Source organism: Protopterus annectens, chromosome 3.part1 (genome assembly GCF_019279795.1).
Source record: "Protopterus annectens isolate FY-2018-M chromosome 3.part1, PAN1.0, whole genome shotgun sequence".
Classification (NCBI taxonomy): Eukaryota; Metazoa; Chordata; order Ceratodontiformes; family Protopteridae; genus Protopterus; species Protopterus annectens.
In genome coordinates this window covers 1,326,617,359-1,326,644,031 of record NC_056732.1, presented here as the reverse complement: position 1 = coordinate 1,326,644,031, position 26,673 = coordinate 1,326,617,359, and the positions used below count along the sequence as shown (strand labels likewise).

Below are 26,673 nucleotides of genomic sequence, written 5' to 3'. Positions count from 1 at the left end.
CAAAGGGTTACTGTATAGAGAGTGGACCCCTGAAGGAGGGCTAGAGGGTGAGAGAGTACAGAAGTTAGTAGTGCCCAGAGCCTACCATCTGGCACTTCTAGTCATAGCCCATGATATTTCCTTTGTAGGTCATATGGGCATAAAACGTACAAAGAGACGTATTATGCAGAACTTTTATTGGACTGGGATTTCTAGAGATGGAACAGGGTACTGTAGGACCTGTGAGCAGATGTTCATCGTGTTACCCTGCTGCAGTCATCGCACTTGGGTTATCCTGTCGTCAGGCGGTCCCGCAGTCTGCCGGAATTCCAAAGTCTTGGTCCGGCGTCGGCTGCTGTCGCCTCTTCCCTGACGTCAGTGTGCTAGGGGTATATATATATTGCAACCGACGCCATTTTCTCCAGTCTTTCTTGCCGCACGGTGCCCGAAGCAGAAGCAGTTCGCAAGTGCCGGTCGGCCGACTCCTGAGATTTTCGTATTTGAATTTCAGACCGAAATCCTCTATAAAGCTAAGTACCCCGTTGGGGAAACTTTTCTTGCCTCAGACAGATGTGAGAAAAAGTTAACAATTGTATTTCTTGTGGGAAGCATAAGGATTTTCATTCTTATTGTATACCTTGTCTAGGTCCAGACCACATCGTCACTTCTTGACGTTTTTGTGCTAGGTTTAATAAGCGTACTATTAAAAGATGCTTTGATTTCGCACAACACTACTTCAGTAGGAAATTTAACTACACCATGCTATCGGAGCAACCGACTACCGGCGTGCACAAAAAACGCAAGGATAAGGACAGACAGCCCAGGCCTAAGCCAGATTCTGAGGCCTCGGCTGATCCGGTCTCCGGTTCTCAGTGAGGCTCCGATGCAGCCCCTGACTACCACAGATTTGGAACCCGAGACCGCTATGGAATTTTTGACGGAAAGCACCAGGCCAATGCAGCCATTTAGTTCAGGCCCTTCCGATGACATTGCTACAAAAAACGTTGGTACTTCAGAAACGCCATCGGTTTCTGAAGGTGTTTTCAGACCGACGTCTCTCACCATTAAAACGTTTTCTAAATTGAAGACTCCTACTAAATCTAAAAGGACTGCTCTTCAGTTTCCTGTTCAAGGCCCCATGCCTAAGAAACAGATGCTCAAAATGGCTGAGGATTTAATTTCTTTAATCAGGGGTTCCCAGCCCCCTCCTGACAAAAGGCCTAGACAAGAGGAAGATTATGCATCCTCTGAACAAGTGTCCATTTCTTCAAACTCCTCTGAGGACCAAGATTACTCCTTCTCTCCTTATGAAGATTCTAATGCTGAGGACTCTATTCCCTCAGCTTCTCCTCCTGAAGACTATTCCTTTGGGGAAACTTTACACACTATGAGGGAACACTTTCACTGGGAGGGTCAGGACTACTCTGACTCTAAGAAAAGGCTCAGAGAGTTTCTTTTGCTCCCCCAACACACACCACTTGCCATCCCTCCAGTTTTGGACATTGTGGATGATGTCTATTTAGAATCCAGTTTGAACCCTGACTCTCTTCCTCCTGCTCCGGCTAAGCCTGACAGATACCATAGAGTGCCTGATTCACACAAATTTCTTTACAAAAGCCCTGTAGTTGACCCAGAGACTATCTCCCAGGGTCCCAAGGGGGCTAAAGGCTTCTATGGCTAAAAACCCAGTACCTTCTGAGAGGGATTCTAGAGCACTAGACAGGCGGGGGAAAAAGATTTACACCTCAGCCACACTAGCTATGAGGGCACTGAATTGTCAATTTCACATGCTTAAGTATCAGCAATTCCTAATCTCTCAGTTAAAGCAAAGAATGACCACTTTCCCTCAACAATCTGAATTAAAAGAAATTCAGGATCTGTTACACGCCACTGAACAGGTGGGCAAACATACCTTACAATGTGGGCTTGATTCTTTGGAGGCCTCCTGCAGAGCAGCTGTCACTGGATCCGTTATACGTAGGCATGCTTGGTTAAAGGAACAAACTCTGCCTGATCATGTTAAAGCAAAACTACTAGATGCTCCCTTACAGCAGGATGTTCTTTTTGGAGGATAAGGCAAAATCTATGCAGACAGTCAAAGATTTCCTACAGGTACAACCCCCTCGCTTCAGCAGAAACTGGCCAACAAAAAATTGGTCCTTTCCAGCTACTGACAGACCACAGAGGGGTAAATACAGACGCCCAAGTGGCAGAGGACAACCACAAGCCCAGTACAAACCTCGCCAGTGGGGCACTACAACACAGAAGGGAGGAGAAGACAGGTCTCAATCCACCAGAAGACAAACTCAATGACGTGCACCTCATCTGGCCAAGCAATACTCTCTTGGCAGCCCCCTTGGGGGGAAAACTCGCACTTTTTGCAGACAACTGGCACATTGTCACAAAGGACAAATGGGTCCTAGACATAATTTTACGAGAATACAGATTCCATTTTCACACCTTGCCAATGAAAAGAGGAATGCCAAACCTGCCACAAAATCAATGGGCAGAGGCACAAAAGCAAATTACAGCTCTCATGGACATGAGAGCCATTCAGCTGGTACCTACTCGAGAGCAAGGCCAAGGATTTTACTCAAGACTCTTTCTAGTGCCCAGAAAGGACAATGCTTGGAGACCAATTCTGGACCTTTCAATTCCAAACACTTACTTACAAGTACCCAAATTCAAGATGCTAACACTACAGCAGCTACTTCCTATGTTGGGCAAGGAAGCATGGCTAGTAACGTTGGACCTCAAGGAGGCATATCTGCATGTCCCTATCAGACAAAGTTGCAGAAGATACCTCCATTTCATTGCAGGTTCAACCCATTACCAATTCTCTGCACTGCCCTTTGGCTTATCTACTGCGCCCAGAGTCTTCACAAAATGCCTGGCACCAGTAATTGCATACTGCAGACAAAGAGGAATTCAAATATATCCATACCTGGATGACTGCCTCATCCAAGCAGAAAGCAAGGACATTCTCTTACATCATCTGGCCTTTGTAAAGCATCTACTAAACTGCCTGGGGTACACAGTAAACGAAAAGAAGTCAAATCTAGTACCCTCACAAAAAATGATATTCCTGTGTGCCAGCTTGAATACAACGGCCCAGAAGGTTTATCTTACACCAGGCAAGCAACTACAACTGACTCAATATTTCATGACAATGGCAACAAAGACCCAATTAACTGCAAGAAAAATTCTGCAGGCTTTGGGCTTCATGGCATCTTGCATACTAATAATACCATTTGCAAAGCTGCATATGAGGAAATTACAGCGGTACCTAAAAAGCGTATGGTCTCAACACAGCCACAGCTTGGACACAAGGATATCTCTCTTTCCCTGCCTACAACAGGAATTTCTATGGTGGTCACAGGCATGTCACCTCAACAAGAGTCAGCCTTTCACCTTGCCCCCAGCCAGGCAAACTGTCACAACAGATGCTTCAGACTACGCCTGGGGGGCACACATGGCAAGGCAATGCATTCAAGGCCTATGGACCGCAGATCAAAGAAATCTGCACATAAATCAAAAAGAGATGCTAGCTGTACAGAAAGCTCTGACAGCCTTCAAGGATCTATTACATCCAGGACAACTTGCAATAAGGATGGACAACACCACAGTAATGTGGTACATAAACAAGGGGGTACACATTCCTACCCTCTGTGCAGGCAAGCAATGATCCTATGGAACACAGCTCTGGCTTACCAAGTTCAGTTACAAGCTCAATTCCTGCCAGGACAGAGGAACACATTGGCAGATGACCTCAGTAGAAACATCAAGGATCCCCATGAGTGGAAACTAGATTCCACAAATATTTGCAATGATAACTCAAAAATGGGGCCTTCCAGACATAGACCTGTTTGCCAGTCCTCAAAACTATCAGCTAACAAAATTTTGTACAAGGACATTTCACCAACAAGCTTGGAAAGTGGATGCACTCTCAGTTGGAAAAACCTACCAGTATATGCCTTCCCTCCATTGCCTCTCCTCACAAAGGTTCTTCTGAAAGTCAAAAAGGAGAGACCACGACTGATTCTCATAGCCCCAGACTGGCCACGTCAGCACTGGTACCCGCTATTGAGAAATATGGCCCACAGCCCTCCATGGATATTGCCTTTAATCCCCCATTTGCTCACGCAACAAAACAATCAGATTCTTCACAGCCAGCTCAAAACTTTAAATCTGGCTGCATGGCAAATCAACTAAACATCCAACCAGCTCCTCTTTCACAAGCAGTTCTGGATGTTATTCTGGAAGCCAGGAGGCCAAGCACCAGGAAGGCTTATTCGGACAAATGGGAAAGGTTTTGTGCCTGGAACCAATCTAAAGGCCAAGACACAATTCAGCCTCACATGCCTCACATTCTACAGTATTTAGCTGAGATGTTGCACAAAGGACTTTCTTTTTCCTCCATTAAAATCCATGCTTCAGCTATTTCAGCTCACTACAATACGGATCCACCTTTATTTTCACATCCTCTTCTAAGGCAGTTCCTCAGAGGGGCAAAAAACATTAGACCACCCAGGAGAGATCCTACACCAACATGGGACCTCAATTTTGTTCTGGAAAAACTAACGCTACCTCCCTTTGAACCAGCTTTCTCTGCAGATCTTCAGTTCCTATCATGGAAGACTGCTCTGCTCCTAGCAATAACTTCAGCTAGGAGAGTCTCAGAGCTACAGGCACTAATGGCTGTGGAACCTTTCCTAATTTTTCATCAAGACAGAGTTTCTCTATGAACTAATCCTTCCTTTATGCCTAAGGTGGTTTCCAGTGTAGCTTTAAATCAAACTATCCACTTACCCACCTTCTTCCCAAATCCACAGAACAAAGGTGAGAGACTCCTGCATTCCTTGGACATTCACAGGCAACTTTGTTACTATTTGGACAAAACTAAGGTTTTCAGAAAATCTAACCAGCTCTTTGTATCCTATGCTACAGCTTCTCAAGGGAAGGCTATATCAAAGCAAACCATTTCTAAATGGATAGGTCATTGCATAAGTTTCTGCTATACCCATCATGGGAAACCAGTTCCTGCTACCATTAGGCCCCACTCTACCAGGGCAACAGCTACCTCTACAGCCTTTCTCAGGGGTGTTCCAACCAAGGAGATTTTAGAAGCTGCCACTTGGAGTTCAGTACACACCTTTACCAAACACTATCACTTACCTCTTTACTCTAAGACCAGGGCGGGCTTCGCCACTGCAGTTCTGCAGGGCCTTATAACCTCCACTAACCCTCTATGATACCTCCACCCTACCTTAGACTGCAGCAGGGTAACACAATGAACATAGTACAGATGTCCTTCAAGGATGCATCTGCAGTCATAACATATGGGTTGTCCTGCCTCAGGCAGCCCTTCGGTCGGCCGGATTCCAAAGTCTGGGTCTGGCCTCGGCTGATGTCGCACTTTCCCCGACGTCAGAGCTTCTGGGGTATAAAGGCATCAGCCGACGCCATTTTCCTCAGTCTTTCTTGCCGCGCGGTGCCCGATGCAGAAGCTGTTCGCAAGTGCCGGTCGGTCAGATCCAGAGATTTCAGCTACCGAAGACTTCGAAAAAAGCTAAGTACCCCGTTGGGGACTCTTTCTTGCCTCAGCCGATGTCAGACAAAGTAAATAATTGTTTAACTTGTGGGAAACAAATACCTCATAAGGATTTCCATTCTTACTGCCTTCCTTGCTTAGGCCCAGACCACGACGTATCAGCTTGTTTAGCCTGTGCCTCCTTCAACCGACGGACTCTTAGACGTCGGTCGGAGTTTGCAGAAGAATTTTTCGGAACCGCTTTTGCATATAAAATGCCGTCGGAGACTCCGACTACGCATATGGCCAAAAAACGCAGGGAAAAGGACCGACACTTTCGGCCCGCAGTTTCGGCTGAAACCACGGTTAGGCCTACCGCAAGTGTCTCGGTTTCGGCTGAAACCGAGTCCTCGGTTCTTACTATGACCAAAACCATACCTCCGACAACCGAGGCCAGAGAGGCCCCGGCTGAGTCGGCTTCAGAAATCCCTACCGAAGCTAGCGCCCAAGAATTGTCCGACACCATTCCATTGGACATTTCTACACCTGCACGTGGGGCAGCTAGGCCCCCAGCTTCTATGTCTATTAAGGCCTTCTCCAGGGCTAAAGCTGCCAAACTTTCAAAAGCTTTACCTGCCAAATCTACTTCACAGAGGCCTTCCTCAAGTTCTCAGATTCTCAGTCTTGCTGAGGACCTTATATCCTTAATTAGGGGTTCCCAACCTCACCCAGACAGGGCCTCCCAACCTCCACCTGACAAAAGGCCTAGGACTGAACCCTCTGAACCTCTCTCCTCTGATTACTCCACGGATGGATCTGATTTGTCAGACCATCAGGAAGGGGCCTTTTCGCCTTATGAGGATTCAGATGCAGAAGACTCTATTCCTTCGGCCTCCTCTCCTGAAGAATTTTCCTTTGGGGAGACTTTGCACTCAATGAGGGAACACTTTCAATGGCAGGGTCAGGATTTTTCTGATTCTAGAAAAAGATTAAGGACATTTTTACATTTGCCCCAGCATAGGCCCTTAGCCATACCACCAGTGCTAACTGTAATTGATGATGTGTATAATGATGTCAGTTCTGCCCCTGATTCTCTTCCCCCAGCCCCTGCCAAACCTGACAGATATTACAGGGTCCCGGATTCTCACTTCCACCTGTATAAAGCCCATGCTGCAGACCCAGAAACTATTTCTCAGGGCCCAAAAGGTGTTGCAGCTGCCACTGCCAAAAATCCCTACCCTCTGAAAGAGAGTCTAGAGCATTAGAGATGGGGTAAAAAGGTTTATACATCTGCTACTCTTTCTGCCAGGGCATTAAACTGTCAATTCCATATGATACAGTACCAAGAATATTTGTTAGATCAGCTGAATAAAAAGCTTTCTTCTCCTGAACCTTTAGACCGTAAATCCCTTCAGGATTTGGTACACAACTCTCAGCAGGTCAATAATCATTTCTTAAAATGTGGCTGTGATGCACTGGAGGCTTCATTTAGATCAGCTATGACTGGGGCAGTAATTCGTAGGCATGCCTGGCTAAAAGAGCAATCCTTGCCAGACCATGTCAAGGCTAAACTCCTAGATGCTCCAATGGAGAAACAAAGTTTATTTGGCTCCCCTGCACAGGAGATTCTAAAGAAAGTGGAAGAAAAAGCAAAATCTGTGCAAACAGTAAAGGAATTTCTGCAGGTCCAACCTCCGAGGTTCAGCAGAAACTGGCATTCAAAGAATTGGTCCTTTCCAGACACCTCCAGAGCACAGAGGGGCAGGAACAGACGCCCTAGAGGCAGAGGTCAATCAAAGGGTGCCTACAGGGGCCGTCAGTGGCAGCCTGCCAACCAGAGGAGTAGTGCCACAGCTGCAACTACAACCACTACCACAGGACAGACACAATGACTTGACTCTGATTCCGCCTACCAGGGAACAACTGGAAGCTCCCTTGGGCGGAAAGCTGGCTTTATTCTCAAAAAACTGGCATTGCATTACAAAGGACACATGGACATTGCAAACAATAGACAAAGGATACAGGTTTCACTTCCACACTTTACCAAAAGAGCGGAATGCCAAACCTTCCACCAAACCAGAAGCCAGAGGCTTTAAGACAAATCAACAATTTACTTCAGATGAAAGCGATAGAAAGGGTACTATCTATGGAACAAGGCCAAGGATTTTACTCCAGACTATTCCTTGTACCAAGAAAAGAAAACCAATGGAGGCCTATTCTCAACTTGTCCGCACTGAACACATATCTCATTGTGCCAAAATTCAAAATGCTGACCCTACAGCAACTTCTTCCCATGTTGGGCAAGGAGTCTTGGCTGGTGACTCTAGATCTCAAGGAGGCATACCTGCACGTCCCTATCCGACCAGATTGCAGAAGACACCTCAGATTTCTTGCAGGATCAGAGCATTATCAATTCTTAGCATTACCCTTTGGCTTATCTACTGTGCCCAGAGTATTCACAAAATGCCTGGCATCAGTAATTGCACATTGCAGACTTCAGGGAATTCAAATCTACCCATACCTGGACGACTGCCTAATACAAGCGGACAACAAGACAAAATTGATAAAGGATTTGGCCTATGTCATACACCTGCTACAAGCCTTGGGATACACAGTCAACATCCAAGTCAAGACTAATGCCATCCCAAAGGATAACCTTTTTGGGTGCGGATCTGGACACAATAACTCAGATGGCTTTTCTCACAGAAGAAAAACAAAAACAACTTCCAGATTACTTCATGACTTTGACAAGACAAGCTCAGCTTACTGCAAGGAAAGTCCTGCAGGCCCTGGGATACATGGCATCCTGCATAATCTTGATCCCGCATGCCAGGCTGCATATGAGGAAATTACAATGGTACCTAAGGAATGTATGGTCTCAACACAGGCACAGTCTAGAAACCATGATACCAATCATTCCATGCCTTCAAAAGGAATTCCTGTGGTGGGCTCAGGCCTGCCAGTCCAACAGAGGGTTGCCTTTCTACAAACCAAAACCAAGGCAGACTATCACCACGGACGCCTCAGACCTAGGATGGGGAGCACACATGGAGGACAAATGTATCCAAGGCCTATGGTCTCAAGGCCAGCTAAACTTGCACATAAACCAAAAGGAGATGCTGGCAGTGAAGCATGCAATCGAGGCATTCAAACCATTCCTCCAGCAAGGACATCTGCTGATAAGGACAGACAACACCACAGTCATGTGGTACATAAACAAACAGGGAGGCACGCATTCCTACCCTCTATGCCGGATGGCAATGGATCTGTGGAACCTAGGCCTGAATCTCAATATCCAGCTGCAGACCAAATTCATACCAGGAAAAGAGAATTCACTAGCAGACAGCTTAAGCAGAACTACCATGGATGCTCACGAATGGATGCTGCATCCAGGCATCTTCAAACTCATAACAAAGAAATGGGGAATGCCAGAGATAGATCTGTTCGCCTCCCCACTCAACCACCAACTGAAGAAATTCTGCTCAAGGACATACCACCCACAAGCCTGGAGGGTGGACTCTCTCTCTTTCAGCTGGAATGCCCTAACAGTGTATGCATTTCCACCTCTCCCATTGATGTACAAGGTTCTACTGAAGATCAGGGAGGAACAGCCAAAGGTGATACTAATAGCTCTGGACTGGCCAAGACAGCACTGGTATCCGCTACTGAGAAGCATGTCTCAGGCGAACTCATGGCCTCTACCCCTATGGCCTCTTCTTCTAGCAGAACAATTTCAAGACCCTGCATCCAAACTTGAAAACACTGCAACTAACTGCCTGGAAAATTGCTTAAAACCAAACCAAACTGTCTTATCTCAGAGGGTCAAGGACATTATCCTGGAGGCTCGCAGACCCTCCACAAGGAAGACATACTCAGCTAAATGGAAGAGATTCCTCATTTGGAGCACATCAAAGGGCACAGATGTCACAGTGGCAAACCTAGCACACATCCTAGAATACTTAGCAGAATTGTTCCACAATGGCCTGTCCTACTCTTCCATTAAGATTCATGCTTCAGCAATTTCAGCAGAATACAATATGGATCCTCCTATCTTCTCTCACCCTCTTCTCAGACAATTTTTGAGAGGGATCAAAAATGTTAAACCTCCAAGGAGACCCCCTCTGCCTACATGGGATCTCAATTTTGTGCTGGAAAAATTGACACTACCTCCTTTTGAACCAGTAGCATCAGCAGACTTACAGTTTTTATCTTGGAAAACTGCTTTCCTTCTGGCAATCACTTCAGCAAGAAGAGTATCCGAGTTACAGGCATTAATGGCAGTGCAGCCTTTCCTTATTTTTCACCAGGATAGAGTGTCTCTGAGAACCAATCCTACTTTCATGCCAGAGGTGGTATTCAGGGTATCCTTGAACCAAGCTATTCATTTTCCTACGTTCTTCCCTAACCCACAGAACAAAGGAGAAAAACTTTTGCACACCTTGGATGTACACAGACAACTACACTACTATCTGGACAGAACTAAAACCAGCAGAAAAACTGACCAACTTTTTGTAGCATATGCAACCGGCGTGCAAGGAAAAGCAATTTCCAAACAGACAATTTCAAAATGGATAGGAAATTGCATTTGCTTTTGCTACTCTTTTCATGGAAAGACAGCTCCTGAAAATATCAGGCCTCATTCCACAAGGGCCACAGCCACCACTACAGCTTTCCTACGAGGGGTGGCTACCAAGGACGTTTTAGAAGCTGCTACTTGGAGCTCCGTGCATACATTTGCCAAGCATTACAATCTACCTTTATACTCCAGATCCTGAGCAGGCTTTGCAACTGCAGTTTTACAGGGGATCTTAACTACACCATCCTTATCTTAGTACCTCCTCCCCCAGTTTGGCTATGGTATTCTACCCATATGTTATGACTGCAGATGCATCCTTGAAGGACATAGTACAGTTTTGTACCTACCATAAATGTAGATGTCCGATAGGTTTGCATCTGCAGTCAGGATTACCCACTCTCCTTCCCCTCTGTGGTATTCCTAGGGTGCTTACCCCACTTTCAGCTAGCTGGGGTAATCTATTATGGTGTATTTGTTTGTTTGTATATGTATATATATATATATATATATATTTTGCTACTGTTTGGAACATTCAACATTTATCCAAATTTAGCCTTCCTAGAGGGCAGCTGGCATCTGGGGCAAGAAACACTGAGGAAAATGGTGTTGGCTGATGCCTTTATACCCCAGAAGCTCTGACGTCGGGGAAAGTGCGACATCAGCCGAGGCCAGACCCAGACTTTGGAATCCGGCCGACCGAAGGGCTGCCTGAGGCAGGACAACCCATATGTTATGACTGCAGATGCATACCTATCGGACATCTACATTTATGGTAGGTACAAAACTGTACTTTTTGTACCTACCATAAATGTAGATGTTCGAGTGTTCACCCTGCTGCAGTCCAGGTTACCCTCCCTCCATCCCCTCTGATCTACTGACTAAATCTCTCCAATACCTTACTGATGTTTTTGCTTATAGCTGAAGGGATTTTGTGTTTGTGCAGAGGTTACTCCATTTGGTACTAATTTCTGACCACCTTTTCTGGAGGCACCTGACATCTGGGGCAAGAAAAACTGAAGAAAATGGCGTTGGTTGCAATATATATACCCCTGGCGCACTGACGTCAGGGAAGAGGCGACAGCAACCGATGCCGGACCAAGACTTTGGAATTCCGGCCGACTGCGGGACCGCCTGACGACAGGATAACCGAAGTGTGATGACTGCAGCAGGGTGAACACTCGAACATCTACATTTATGGTAGGTACAAAACTGTACTTTCCAAAAGGTAGGCAAGGCAGGAGACAAGGTGAAAGCTCCTTTGACGCCTTTGGCTGTGATTGAGGATCCATTTCAGAGGGTAGCTATGGAGTCTGTGGGGCCTCTGAGTACCCCAGGTTCCACGTGGAAAAAGTATATCATAGTGCTAGTAGATTATGCTACCAGATACCCTGAGGCAGTGGCTCTGTCCTCCATTGAGGCAGAAAAAGTGGCAAATGCTTTGTTAGAGATTTTCAGTAGGGTAGGTTTCCCAAAAGAAATACTGACTGACAGAGGTGTCAATTTCATGTCAGACCTGCTGGCTTGTCTGTGGATGTACTGTGGGGTGAAGAATCTAAAGACCACCACCTACCATCCCCAGACTAAAGGTCTTGTTGAGAGGTTAAACTCTACATTGAAGTCCATGCTACAGGCATTTGCAGACCAGTTTAAGAGGGACTGGGACAAATATTTGCCCCATTTGTTTGCTTACAGAGAGGTTCCCCAGGAATCAACAGACTTTTCACCCTTTGAGTTGCTGTACGGGCATAGGATGAGGGGACCTCTAGATTTGATGCGAGATGAGTGGGAGGGTGAGTGTGAATCCCACAAGGAGTCTGTTGTGGCATATGTCCTAAACCTCAGGACAAGGCTGAGGGAACTCATGGGCTTGGCCCAGGAGAACCTGGCAGAAGCCCGACAGCAGAAAAAGGTCTGGTATGAAAGGAATGCTCAAGCTAGAGTATGCTGTAGGGCAGAAGGTAATGGTTCTCATTCCTGTCAGACACAAGAAGCTGCAGGCAGCTTGGGAGGGACCCTACAAGGTGGTAAGGAAGGTCAGTGATGTTAACTACATGGTAGAACTGCAAGGCAGGTGGCAGGGGCACAAATTGCATCATGTTAACATGATGAAACCTTACCATGATAGGGAGGCCCTTGTGCTGAGTATTTGCAGTGGATGGCAGGAGGAGTCTGAGGGGGATCTGGTGACTGATCTCAGTGAGGCTCGAACTGATACCTCAGTGGAAGGGGTAGCAATGTCTCAGCAGTTATCCCCTACCCAGGTCTGAGAAATCCGAGCAGTGTTACAGGAGTCTGAGGACGTGCTGAGTGGGAAACAAGGGTGTACCCACCTAGTGCAGCACCATGTGGATACAGGACCCCAAAGGCCTATTAAGCAGGCCCCTTCTAGGGTGCCTGAGAGAGTCAAACAGACTCTGGGAGAAGAGATACAGGAAATGTTGGAACTAGGGGTAATCCAGGAGGCTAGCAGTCCCTGGGCCTCCCCAGTGGTGCTGGTACCGAAGAAGGATGGCAGCACCAGGTTCTGTATGGACTACAGGAAATTAAATAGTCACACAGAGTCAGATGCTTACCCCATGCCTAGGACAGATGAAGCCCTAGAGCAGCTGGGTGGGGCTAAGTAGCTAACCACTATTGACCTTACCAACGGTCACTGGCAGGTGCCCTTGACTCGCAATGCTAGAGAGAGGTCAGCTTTTTTGACTCCTTTTGGCTTGTATGAGTTGATGAATATGTCCTTTGGGATGAAAAATGCCCCAGCAACTTTCCAGAGGCTGGAAGACTGTATCCTAGCAGGAGATTTTGTCCTTGCTTACCTAGATGATATTGCCATCTACAGCCATTCCTGGCACGAGCACCTTCAGCATGTCACAACAAGGTTTCCATACCTCCCATAGTACTAACACTGCACTACTAACCCTTATAGATACTGCCAATAAAGCTACATATAACAACATACTAGTCTCCCCCTTGTGTCTATACTTGTCTAAAGTTTTCAACACAGTTTGTTGCAGCAAACTTCTACTTCAGAATGACTACATTAGGTGTATCACAGCCCACCCTTCTATGGTTCAAAAGCTACTTAACCAATAAGTCATCATTCTCTTTCGGCTTTTCCCGTTAGGGGTCGCCACAGCGGATCATCTCTTTCCATTTCTTCCTATCCTCTGCATCTTGCTTTGTCACACCAACCGCCTGCATGTCCTCTCTCACCACGTCCATAAACCTTATCTTAGGCCTTCCTCTATTCCTCTTACCTGGCAGCTCCATCCTTAGCATCTTTTTCCCAATATACCCATCATCCCTCCTCAGCACATGTCCAAACCAACGCAATCTCGTCTCTCTTGCTTTGTCTCCAAACTGTCCAACATGAGCTGACCCTCTAATATACCGATTCCTAATCCTATCCATCCTAGTCACACCGATTGCAAATCTTAACATCTTTAACTCTGCCACATCCAGCTCTGACTCCTGCCTTTTGTCAATGCCACTGTCTCCAACCCATATAACATAGCTGGTCTCACTACACTCTTGTAGACCTTCCCTTTCACTCTTACGGATACCCGTCTGTCACAAATCACTCCTGACACTCTTCTCCACCCATTCCACCCTGCCTGTACTCTCTTCTTCACCTCTCTTCCACATTCACCATTACTCTGAACTGTTGATCCCAAGTACTTAAACTCGTCCACCTTTACCAACTCTACTCCCTGCATCCTCACCATTCCTCTACCCTCCCTCTCATTTACACACATATATTCTGTCTTAGCCCTGCTGACCCTCATTCCTCTGCTCTCTAGAGCATATCTCCACCTCTCCAGAGTCTCCTCAACCTGATTCCTACTCTCACTACAGATCACAATGTCATCTGCAAACATCATAGTCCACGGGCCTCCTGTCTGATCTCATCTGTCAACCTGTCCATCACCACTGCAAATAAGAAAGGACTCAGAGCTGATCCTTGATGTAATCCCACCTCCACCTTAAACGGATCTGTCACTCCCACTGCAGTCCTCACCACTGTCACACTACCCTCGTACATATCCTGTACCACTCTTACGCACTTCTCTGCCACTCCCGACTTCCTCATACAATACCACAACTCTTCTCTAGGCACCCTGTCATATGCTTTCTCCAAGTCTACAAAGACGCAATGCAACTCCTTCTGACCTTCTCTGTATTTCTCCATCAACACTCTCAGAGCAAACATTGCATCTGTAGTGCTCTTTCCTGGCATGAAACCATACTGCTGATCACTAATCATCACCTCCCTTCTTAACCTTGCTTCCACTACTCTTTCCCATAACTTCAAGCTGTGACTAATCAGTTTTATCCCTCTGTAGTTACTGCAGCTCTGCACATCACCCTTATTCTTAAAGATAGGTACCGAAACACTTTTTCTCCACTCCTCAGGCATCCTCTGACTTTCCAAAATTTCATTAAACAATCTAGTTAGAAATTCCACTGCCATTTCTCCTAAGCACCTCCATGCTTCCATTGGTATGTCATCTGGGCCAACAGCCTTTCCATTCTTCATCCTCTTCATAGCTGCCCTTACTTCCTCCTTGCTAATCTGTTTCACTTCCTGATTCACTATCCCCACATCATCCAACCTTCTCTCTCTCTCATTCTCTTCATTCATCAGCCTCTCAAAATACTCTTTCCATCTACTCAACACACTCTCCTCTCTTGTGAGTACCTTTCCCTCACTATCCTTTATCACCCTTACATGCTGCACATCTTTCCCAGCTCTGTCCCTCTGTCTAGCTAATCGGTACAGGTCCTTTTCTCCCTCTTTAGTGTCCAATCTCTCGTACAACTCTCCATATGCCCTATCCTTAGCTTTTGCCACCTCTCTCTTTGCCATGCCTCATCTCCTTATACTCATGTCTACTTTCTTCATCTCTTTGACAATCCCACTTCTTCTTCGCCAGCCTCTTCCTCTGTATACTCTCCTGTACTTCCTCATTCCACCACCAGGTCTCCTTGTCCTCCTTCCTCTGTCCAGATGTCACACCAAGCACCTTTCTAGCAGTCACCCTTACTAGTTCTGCTGTAGTTACCCAGCTATTCGGTAACTCTCCACTGCCTCCCAGTGCCTGTCTTAACTCTTCCCTAAACTCCACTTCACAATCACCCTTTTTTAACTTCCACCATTTAATCCTTGGCACAGCTTTCACATTCCTCCTCCTCTTCTTGATCACCAACGTCATTCTACATACCACTAATCTATGCTGCTTAACTACACTTTCACCTGCCACCACTTTACAGTCTCCAATCTCCTTAAGACTGGCCCTCCTACATAGTATATAATCAACTTGTGAGCATCTTCCTCCACTCTTGTACGTCACCCTATGCTCCACCCTCTTCTTAAAATACGTATTCATCACAGCCATGTCCATCCTTTTCGCAAAATCCACAATCATCTGACCTTCTGCATTCCTCTCCTTAACACCATACCTACCCATCACTTCCTCATCCCTCTGTTCACTTCACCAACATGCCCATTAAAGTCCGCTCCAATCACTAGTCTCTCACCCTTGGGTACACTCACCACAACTTCATCTAACTCACTCCAAAATTTCTCTTTCTCTTCCATCGCACACCCAACTTGAGGAGCATATGCACTAACGACATTCATCATTACACCATCAATTTCGAGCTTCATAAACATCACTCGGTCAGACACTCTCTTCACGTCTAAAACACTCTTGGCATATTGTTCCTTTAGTATAACCCCTACCCCATTTCTCCTGCCATCCACACCATGATAAAACAATTTGAACCCGTTTCCTAAACACCTGGCCTTACTTCCCTTCCATCTGGTCTCTTGCACACACAATATATCAACCTTCCTTCTCTCCATCATATCAGCTAGCTCTCTTCCTATACCAGTCATACTGCCAACATTCAAAGTTCCTACCCTCACTGCTACACTCCTAACCTTCCTCCTATCTTCCTGCCTTTGGGCACGCCTTCGCCCTCCTCTTCTCCTTCGGCCAACAGTAGCCCAATTTCCGCCAGCACCCTGTTGGCTAACAGTACTTAACAATACTTAACCAATAAGTATCGGTCAGTAAAATGGCACTCCACCCTCTCGTCATACCTCCCAGCCAGCACCTGTATACCACAAGGCTCTGTCCTTGGTCTCCTCCTCTTTAACATTCTCACCAACACCCTCCACACATCCACACAACAGCCCTCCCAAATACAATACACTGATGACTCCACACTCATATGCACATCAGATATCCTGGCACATCTCCAGAAAATTACTCAGGAAACTGTAACAGCCATTGAAACATGGCTTTGTAACTCACAACTCATGCTACTCCCTCCAAAAAATAAACTACAACCCCCATCCCCAGATCTCTCTGACATGAAAAACAAAATTTAAAAAACTGTCACCTAATAATACAACATCTGAATTCACTTCTAATAGCAAATAATAATGAAGACTATGGGATCGTAAAAACTAATGCTGATTAATAATAATAATGATAGTAATACTAATAATGATAAAAGGTGATGGTAATGACTAATTTTGCAAATGACTGCAAGCTAGGAGCAGTCATTGAATCCCCAAAGGTTTGCCTCAAATAAGTAACTGGTGTCAAAATCATGGTCTGAAACGAAATGCCGAAAAATGCATGACTGTATCTTTTGGGAAGTATCTACCCAATGGAACTACTACATTGACAATACACCCCTAAGACTCAACCCAGTTGCTTAATATTTGGGAACGTATGTGGACAGTGACCTAACTTTTGACCAACATTTGTCTATTGTTATAAGAAAGGTCTTCTATATTGCACAGATTATAAGCAAAGGGATTATGTCTCGGTCTAGTGATGTCATTGATCCCCTTTCCTCTGACCTCAGTGGGCCAGTCATTGCATATAATACTCCCTTTGATGTAGCAACTGGGAATCTCACAGAGATAATTACAGAAAAGGATACAAGGCATAAACAACATGCCCTATATGGACCGACTGAACCCCTGCCACCATAATTGGTATACTACAGACTGCTAAGGCGTGACCTGTGTGAGATATAGAAGGCATCCTGCAACCCATCATTGATGGATTTACTCCACATTAGTAAGTCAGATGGCCTCAGAAATACTCAGTCTAGGGATCTAAACTTCATATTTCATGGAGGATACCACTGCTATGGAACAGACTCCCCATTCACATAAAACAAAGTTCATCCCTGTCCACATTTTCAAGTTCAGCTTAGATGTATGAATGGGAAACAGAAAATTTAACCTAGGACTGCCCTCGTACTAATAATGGACAATGCAGCACTTAAATGCTTTATCTTATGCATAGGTCCCTTCAAATTGTCTATGGTATGATCCCAGTTATTCTCATTAGGGGTAATATATAACTACCAACCATGGGACAGGTAAGGCCAATCAATAACCAAATGGGATAGGTTGTTAATAATGTAAAAGGGGAAGTTGGCTAGAATTAAAGTGGCTTGCAAGGGCAGATATCCTAGTACTTACCTATGAACCTGTAATTTTGCATTTGATCTACATATACAAAACTAACCCAGCCACTGGGGATGCACAAGCCAGTGCATTTCTTTGTGCCGGTCCCAAGCCCGGATAAATGGGGAGGGTTGCATCAGGAAGGGCATCCGGCATAAAACTTCGCCAAAACATTTCATGCAGTCACCAAGAAAATTTTTTATACCGGATCGGTCGAGGCCCAGGTTAACAACGACCGCCACCAGTACTGTTAGCCTACAGGGGGCTGGCGGAAATTGGGCTATTGTTGACCGAAGGAGGAGAAGAGGCGGAAGACATGGCTGAAGGCAGGAGGAGAGGAGAAAGGCTAGGACTGTGGTAGTGAGGGTCGGAACTTTGAATGTTGGCAGTATGACTGGTATAGGGAGAGAGCTAGCTGATATGATGGACAGAAGGAAGGTTGGTATATTGTGTGTGCAAGAGACCAGATGGAAGAGGAGTAAGGCTAGGTGTATCGGAGGTGGGTTCAAATTGTTTTATCATGGTGTGGATGGGAGGAGAAATGGCATAGGAGTTATTCTGAAGGAACAGTATGCTGAGAGTGTTTTGGAGGTGAAAAGAGTGTCGGATAGAGTGATGTGTATGAAGCTGGAAATTGATGGTGTAATGATGAATGTTGTTAGTGCGTATGCTCCACATGTTGGGTGTGCAATGGATGAGAAAGAAAAATTTTGGAGTGAATTGGATGAAGTGGTGATGACTGTACCCAAGGGTGAGAGAGTGGTGATTGGAGCAGATTTCAATGGGCATGTTGGTGAAGGGAACAGAGGGGATGAGGAAGTGATGGGTAGGTATGGTGTTAAACAAAGGAATGCAGAAGGTCAGATGGTAGTGGATTTTGCGAAAAGGATGGACATGGCTGTGGTGAATATGTATTTTAACAAGAGGGAGGAGCACAGGGTGACATACAAGAGTGGAGGAAGATGCACACAGGTGGATTGTATCTTATGTAGGAGGGCCAGTTTGAAAGAGACTGGAGACTGTAAAGTGGTGACCGGAGAAAGTGTCATTAGGCAGCATAGGATAGTGGTTTGTAGGATGACGGTTATCAAGAAGAGGAGGAGGAGTGTGAGGGCAGCACCAAGGATCAGGTGGTGGAAATTGAAAAAGGGTAATTGTGAGGTGGAGTTCAAAGATGAGTTAAGGCAGGCACTGGGTGGCAGTGAAGAGTTACCAAATAGCTGGGTAACTACAGCAGAGCTAGTAAGGGAGACGGCTAGAAAGGTGCTTGGTATCACATCTGGACAGAGGAAGGATGACAAGGAGACATGGTGGTGGAATGAGGAAGTACAGGAGAGTATACAGAGAAAGAGGTTGGCAAAGAAGAAGTGGAATTGTCAGAGAGATGAAGAAAGTAGACAGGAGTATAAGGAGATGAGGTGCATGGCAAAGAGAGAGGTGGCGAAGGTAAGGATAAGGCATATGAAGAGTTGTATGAAAGGTTGGACACTAAGGAGGGAGAAAAGGACCTGTACCGATTGGCTAGACAGAGGGACCGAGCTAGGAAAGATCTGCAGCAGGTAAAGGTGATAAAGGATAATGAGGGAAATATACTCACAAGTGAGGAGAGTATGTTGAGGAGATGGAAAGAGTACTTTGAGGGGTTGATGAATGAAGAGAATGAGAGGGAGAGAAGGTTGGATGATGTAGGGATAGTAAATCATGAAGTACAATGGATTAGCAAGGAGGAAGTAAGGATAGCTATGAAGAGAATGAAGAATGGAAAGGCTGTTGGCCCAGATGGACATACCTGTGGAAGCATGGAGGTATTTAGGTGAAATGGCAGTGGAGTTTTTAACCAGATTCTTTAATGAAATCTTGGAAAGTGAGAGGATGCCTGAGGAATGGAGAAAAAGTGTTTTGGTACCGATTTTTAAGAATAAGGGTAATGTGCAGAGCTGTAGTATCTACAGATGGATTAAATTGATCAGTCACAGCATGATGTTATGGGAAAGAGTAGTGGAAGCTAGGTTAAGAAGGGAGGTGATGATTAGTGATCAGCAGTATGGTTTCATGCCAGGAAAGAGCACTACAGATGCGATGTTTGCTCTGAGAGTGTTGATGGAGAAGTTCAGAGAATGTCGGAAGGAGTTGCATTGTGTTTTTGTAGACTTGTATGAGGAAGTCAGGAGTGTCAGAAAAGTATGTAAGAGTGGTACAGGATATGTACGAGGGTAGTGTGACAGCGGTGAGGTCTGCGGTAGGAGTGACGGATGCGTTTAAGGTGGAGGTGGGGTTACATCAAGGATCAGCTCTGAGCCCTTTCTTATTTGCAATGGTGATGGACAGGTTGACAGACAAGATCAGACAGGAGTCCCCGTGGACTATGATGTTTGCAGATGATACTGTGATCTTTAGTGAGAGTAGGGAACAGGTGGAGGAGACCCTGGAGATATGGACATATGCTCTAGAGAGAAGAATGAAGGTCAGCAGGACTAAGACAGAATATATGTGTGTGAATGAGAGGGAGGATAAAGGAATGGTGAGGATGTAAGGAGTAGAGGTGGTGGCGATGGTGGATGAGTTTAAATACTTGGGGTCAATAGTTCAGAGTAACGGTGAGTGTGGAAGAGAGGTGAGGCAGAGAGTACAGGCAGGATGGAGTGGGTGGAGAAGAGTGTCAGGAGTGATTTGTGACAGACGAGTACCTGTAAGAGTGAAAGGGAAGGTCTACAAGAGGGTAGCGAGACCAGCTATTTTATATGGGTTGGAGACAGTGGCATTGACAAAAAGGCAGGAATTTGAGCTGGATGTGGCAGAATTAAAGATGTTATGATTTGCACTGGGTGTGACGAGCGTGGACAGGATTAGGAATAAGTATATTAGAGGGTCAGCCCAGGTTGGAAGGTTTGGAGACAAAGCCAGAGAGGCACGATTACGTTGGTTTGGACTTGTGCTGAGGAGGGATGCTCAGTATATTGGGAAAAAGATGCTAAGGATGAAGCTACCAGGTAACAGGAAAAGAGGAAGGCCTAGGATAAGGTTTATGGATGTGGTGAGAGAGGACATGCAGGGGGTTGGTGTGACAGAGCAAGATGCAGTGGACAGGAAGAAATGAAAACAGGTGATCTGCTGTGGTGACCCCTAATGGGAACAGCCGAAAGAAGATGATGATCTACATATACAAAACTGCATAAAAAATCAGCAAATACTTTGAATGCTTTAAAGATGCAAAACCTTTCTCACAAACATAACTAAAACTACCCTTGCCACTCACTACTTACCTCCTCCCCTCACTACTTTATGGTGCTCTCATTCTTACTAGTATCCAGGCAGCACAAAAAGCAAAATTTGAGTAATGCTATAACCAAGTGGCTAAATTTACAGCAAATACCCCTTTCAGACCTCAATACTATATAAGATTGAAGCCTAAATTGGTTAGAACTATCCCATCAACTAACACATACAAAGCTTATTCCCACTTGTAAAATTTTCCAGCACACATCTGCTTGTCTGGCAATAAATACCATTATACACAACTGTCTTTGGACTCCGTCATTATGATCCAGAGATGAAAAACTTCTCTCTGTTCACAAACCATCAAATCTGCTTGGTGTGGTCTATATTAATACCATGTTGCTAAGGTGTGGAACTCCTTTCCTATACCCTCCCTGCAGTCCTTTAAAATCATTCTGAAATAGTTCTTAGCCAAACCCTGTCTCTGTTCTTGCTCAGCCCCAGGATAACAATATTCCTAAATATTAACAAGTTTTGATTTATACCTTACAGCTCCTTACTCCCCCTTGCCACTCACTTCCTAACTTTATCTAGATATTTAATAACTTTTTTCCCTCAGTTCATATTGCAGTTCATGTATGTGTTATAGTGGCTTGCCTTTACCTTCTAAAAACTGTCTAAAATTTGTCTAATAATTCAGTTATTGTTACTGAAAGGAAAGACTACTGAACATCTTTACAACAGTGTTTCTGCTGTATCAGTCAATTTACTTCTGCAGGCAAGATTTTTTTAGCTGGAACAACTGTATAGACTTATAATCGGTGATATAAGTATTTCACTGTATATAACTGTCTTTTAATTATATTTGCTGTCTCATTAGAAATGTAACTGTTTTATTTCTGAAAACTGTCTGAAATATTCACTTGTTAATATAAATGTACTGTAGTGGAACTTTTCTCCCCAGGTCTTCACTAAAAATGGGCCTTGCCCAGTCAGACTGTCTTGATCAACAAACACAAACAAATGAATCAACAAAACATACAGTTGTATCAGTTTTTAACTAATGTAGCCACATTATGCTTAATTTGGTATAATTATTTAAATCATAGATGTTTTTGTTTTATTTTTGAAGCTTGTAAAATTATTGTTCTCAGAAATGTTTTTGTAATACTGTGGAACATTTCTCCCTCAGCCTCTAATGAAAATGGGCACATACCCAGTTAGACTTTCCCAGTAATCCAGTGTCAGTAAACAAATGTCATGCTTGACCTTGTCTGTACAAATGTTGCCTCTGCCTACACCCCACTAATATGCAATACTATACTACACTGTACTTTAATATAATATAATATAATATAATATAATATAATATAATATAATATAATATAATATAATATAATATAGCACATAACTACCCAAATGAAAACCCAACTCAAAGTAAACAGGAGAACTAAACTTATATCTCAATGTGGGAGCAAAAACACATACCATTTCCACTTCAAACATAAAAATAATAAGGACGTGCAGTATATAACAGTATACAAGATGTCTCTTGATATACCATAATATGTAACACTAATCCTCCCTGTCAAAATAAACTCGTTGCTCCCCTGTTGCACTGGTTGCACACCTGTGTCTCACAGCCACTAAGGCCTAAACATAAACCCAACGTATTAGTCATTGGAGACTCCGTTGTGTGACACACAGATGTGCCCCTCACCAGGCTGGATAAGGAGAAGGTTATGGTTAGATGTTTGTCAGGTGCCAGAATCCACTGTATCACACATGCATTCAAGACTCTCAACAACAGGTACTTTTATGACTGTGTCATAGTCCATGTTGGAGTGAATGATTTGAGATGTACATCCCTGGACTATATGAAGAGAGACATGCTCAAGCTCACTGAATGTGTGTCCCAGGCAGGTATGTCCCTAGCCTTAAGCAGCATTCTACCATCACCCAGAATGATGCCTCAGTACAAACAGAAAATGACTAACAACTGACATAATTTCTGGTATCATTCCAAGGGGATCCAGGACCTGACAACTTGGGAAGACATGATCAACAAACCATGATGCTTTGCCAGAGATGGCCTACATCTATCTCCCTTGGGCTTCAGACTTCTGGCAAAGGTTATGTGGCCCCGTGCGGTCGTCTCCAACTTCTTAGAGGGACAAGTGGCTTTCAGTCACACGAGATTGAGCAATAACAGGTCTGTGATGCCCTTAGATGTCCAGGGCTGCACACGTGCTACACTGAATGGATCAGTGTGTGTCTACCCTTGGCCGACAGGTCTGGGTAATCTGCTGAACCCCATTTGTAATAGGGACTGGAGATTGCAATTATTCCCCGCGAACGAGGAATTCCCAGTAAGTGCGGGTCATAAGCTCACGTTGATTAAGTCCCTGCCCTTTGTACACACCGCCCATCGCTACTACCGATTGGATGGTTTAGTGAGGTCCTCGGATCGGCCCCGCTGGAGTCTGTCATGGCCCTGGCCATGCACCGAGAAGACGATCAAACTTGACTATGTAGAGGAAGTAAAAGTCGTAATAAGGTTTCCGTAGGTGAACCTGCGGAAGGATCATTAACGTGGAGGGTCCCGGGACGGCGCTGTCCCTGGGTACCAGGGCCTCGCCTCGCTCCGCCACCCTGACCCTCTGCACCTCTCCCTCCACGCCCCTCTCCGACTCCCATCTCTCCGCTCTCCCCGGTGGAGGCTGGCGGGACCGAGCCCGCGGCTCCCAGGGGAAGAGAGGGAGGGAGGGGGGAGAGGAGAGATTGGCGCAAGGGCAAGGGGTGGCATCTGTCCCCCCTCGACTCCCGGCAGTGGGAGGGAGGGGGTTCGTCCGCACGGTGGGAGGCGTGGGCGCTCCCGGCCCAGCCTAGCAGTGCGGTCCGCCGCACGCCCCGGAGACTGCTGGCTCCCCGCGCGGCAGGAGGAGGGAGAGGGCACCATCCCGGCATGGGGGTGGCGGCCTCCCCTCCAACCGTGCGGGGCCGTCCCTGGGGGTGGCACACACCGGAGTCCTCTCCCCTCGATGTCAGTCACAGGTAACTGTGTAGGACGCCCCGCTCCGACCGGGTTGTCAGTTCAAAGACCCGGAGGCCGGGTGCCTGCGACAATACCTGTGAAACCTGGCATGCTCGTCTCGAGGTGTGATGCCGCGTGGGCAGTGGTGCCCCGGCAGATGAGAAACCGGTATGACTCTGGCCTCGGCTTGTGGGTCGATGAAGAATGCAGCTAGGTGCGAGAACTGATGTGAATTGCAGGACACATTGATCATCGACACTTTGAATGCACTTTGCAGCCCCGGGTTACTCCCGGGGCTGCGCCTGTCTGAGAGTCGTCATGCTTTCCATCACCCCAATGGATGTCCGTCCCCTGCAGAGGGTGAGGCCAGGGAGTCGAGGGAGCCCACCATGGCTCCCTCATCCCCCCAGGGAGAGACGCGGATGGCGGAGACGAGTCCCTCGCCGCCCTGAGCCAGGAAGCCCGTCAGAAACGGTGTCGCTGAAGTCCGGATGAGAGACCGTCTGAGGCCTCGCGGCCCAGCAGAGTTCCACAATGCCGGGGAGGATGGGAGGGAGATCTCCCTGAGAGGCTCAGAGAGCACGGGGGACATGGAACAATTTGGCAGCTTCCAGGAGATATCTAACCCAGGAGAAGAGCTCTCCCGCCCTGGTAGAAGTGGAAGCCCGGAAGGGTCCCTCCCCACGTAAGTCTGGAAGGGACAGAGGGGCTGAAGTCAGCCAGGCTTGGAGACCTCCCACCTGGGTGAGGAGTGCCCGGACCTCGGCCCCCTCCGGGACGGAAGTCCGGAAGGGAGAGAGGGGCTGAAATCGGCCAGGCTGGGAGAGCTCCCGCCTGTGTGAGGGGGGGTCCGGACCACAGCCCCCTCCAGGATGGAAGTCCCAAAGGGAGAGAGGGGCTGAAATCGGCCGGGCTGGGAAAGCTCCCGCCTGAGTGCGGGGGGACCACGGTCCCCTCCGGGATGGAAGTCCAGAAGGGAGAGAGGGGCTGAATTCGGCTGGGCTGGGAGAGCTCCTGCCTGGGTGAGGGGAGTCGGGACCACAGCCCCCTCCAGGATGGAAGTCCGGAAGAGGGGAGAGAGGTGAAAAGTGGCAGGGGAGGGCGTGCCCCAGCCGGGTGAGAGGGTCCCGACCCACCCGGGTGAGAGGGTCCCGACCGCCCACCCCGCCAGGTGGAAAGAATAGCTGGATTCCTATTGTCACTGCAACCAATCACAAGTGGAGTCCCCCAAGATTCTGTTCTGAGACCAGAACTTTTTTGCATCTTTTTCTTGGATGTCAACAGTGTTGACAACACTGACAAAATATTCCTATGACTGCAAAATTGGGAACATTCTTCTTAATCTCTAATATTATTTTGAACATCACAAAAAAAAAAAAAAAAAAATCTGCACGCCCCCTGCACCAGAGACTGGTGTATTAGTCATGGTCTCAAACTGATTGCAAAGAAATGTATCGTCATTCCCTTAAGCACACACAATGTCCCTTCACACTATCAAATCAATAACAATACCTTAATACCCATGAAGTGGTAAGGGACCTGGGATCACAGGTTGACTGTGACCTTAACTTTGACCACCACATGTCTACTGTTGTAAGGAAAGCTTTCCATGTAGCTCACTTGATTAGTAAAGGGATCGTCTCAAGGGCAAAAGGAATTATAACCCCCCCGATACTTGGCACTTATCCAGCCCATAACTGAGTATAATGCCCATTCGGTATGTACTGTACTAAGCACCTACATCAACAGCGCGGACGGAAGGGGGCCGCCTCTCTCCAGCAGTGCACCGCACGTTCGTGGGGAACTGGGTGCTAAATCATTCGTAGACGACCTGAGTCTGGGTCAGGGTTTCGTACGTAGCAGAGCAGTAAAAAGCTGCGATCTGTTGAAAGTCAGCCCTCGAGCCAAGCTTTTGTCGCAGGCGGGGGGACGGGCTCCGCGCCTTCGTGGGGAGGGGGGACCCGTCCTTAGGTCCGCCTGCCCAAAAAAAACAAGAGAGGTCATTGTGCCCCTCTACTCGTCACTCATCAGGCCCATAATTGAATACAATGCCCCTTTTGGGATGTACCTTACCCGACACCTGCAGCAACTGGAGAGACCCCAAAAGTACCTCACCAAGAGGATCATGGGCTACAAACAGATGTCCTGTGCAGCTCGACTAAAGAAACTCCAGCTCTACTCAGTTGCTTACCGCCTACACAGAGGCGATCTATGCCTGACATACAAAGCCATGTCAAACCCAGAATTAATGGACATGCTCCACCTCAAAAAATCCAAGTCCCTTAGAGCTACATGCTCCAGGGACCTAAACCTCAGCAGAAAAATAAATAGGACATGCTGGAGGGACAGATTCATTTCCCAGAGGCTCCCCTCACTCTGGAATAGAATCCCAATTCATGTTAGACATAGCCCCTCGCTGACCCTCTTCAAGCGAAATCTGGATGCGTGGATGGAAAATCGCAAATTCACCCCTAGGATCTCTTCTGTGTCCCTGCTAGACAGAGGCACAGTAAACTAATTTTAAAAGGGTACCTTCTGTGACCTACTTTACAGATGCACAGTAGGCTAATCTAATAGGGAGGCGGAAGCCAAATACACTCTGGCTAGGCTTATAAATGCCCTAAGGCAGATAGCCTAGTATCTACCTATGAACCTATGAACCTATTAGAGAGACCTCAGAGGTTTGTAACAAAGAAGATTAAGGGCCTCCAGCATGTGCCTTACATGGACTGACTAAAGTCCCTGTTACTGTACTCCGTATCATATAGACTTCTTAGGGGAGACTTATGCCCGGCCTACAGAGCAACCGAAAACCGAAACCTAATGAAATTATTGCATATCCA

General features: G+C 46.4%; 1 protein-coding gene and 1 pseudogene across 1 annotated transcript in view; both read left to right on the top strand.

Annotated features, from left to right (window-relative positions):
* The window catches only part of MPPE1 (metallophosphoesterase 1), a 1,333,952-nt gene that overhangs the window by 361,031 nt on the left and 946,248 nt on the right, over nt 1-26,673 (top strand). The window lies entirely within an intron of this gene.
* Nucleotides 24,003-24,146, top strand: LOC122798946 (annotated as a pseudogene).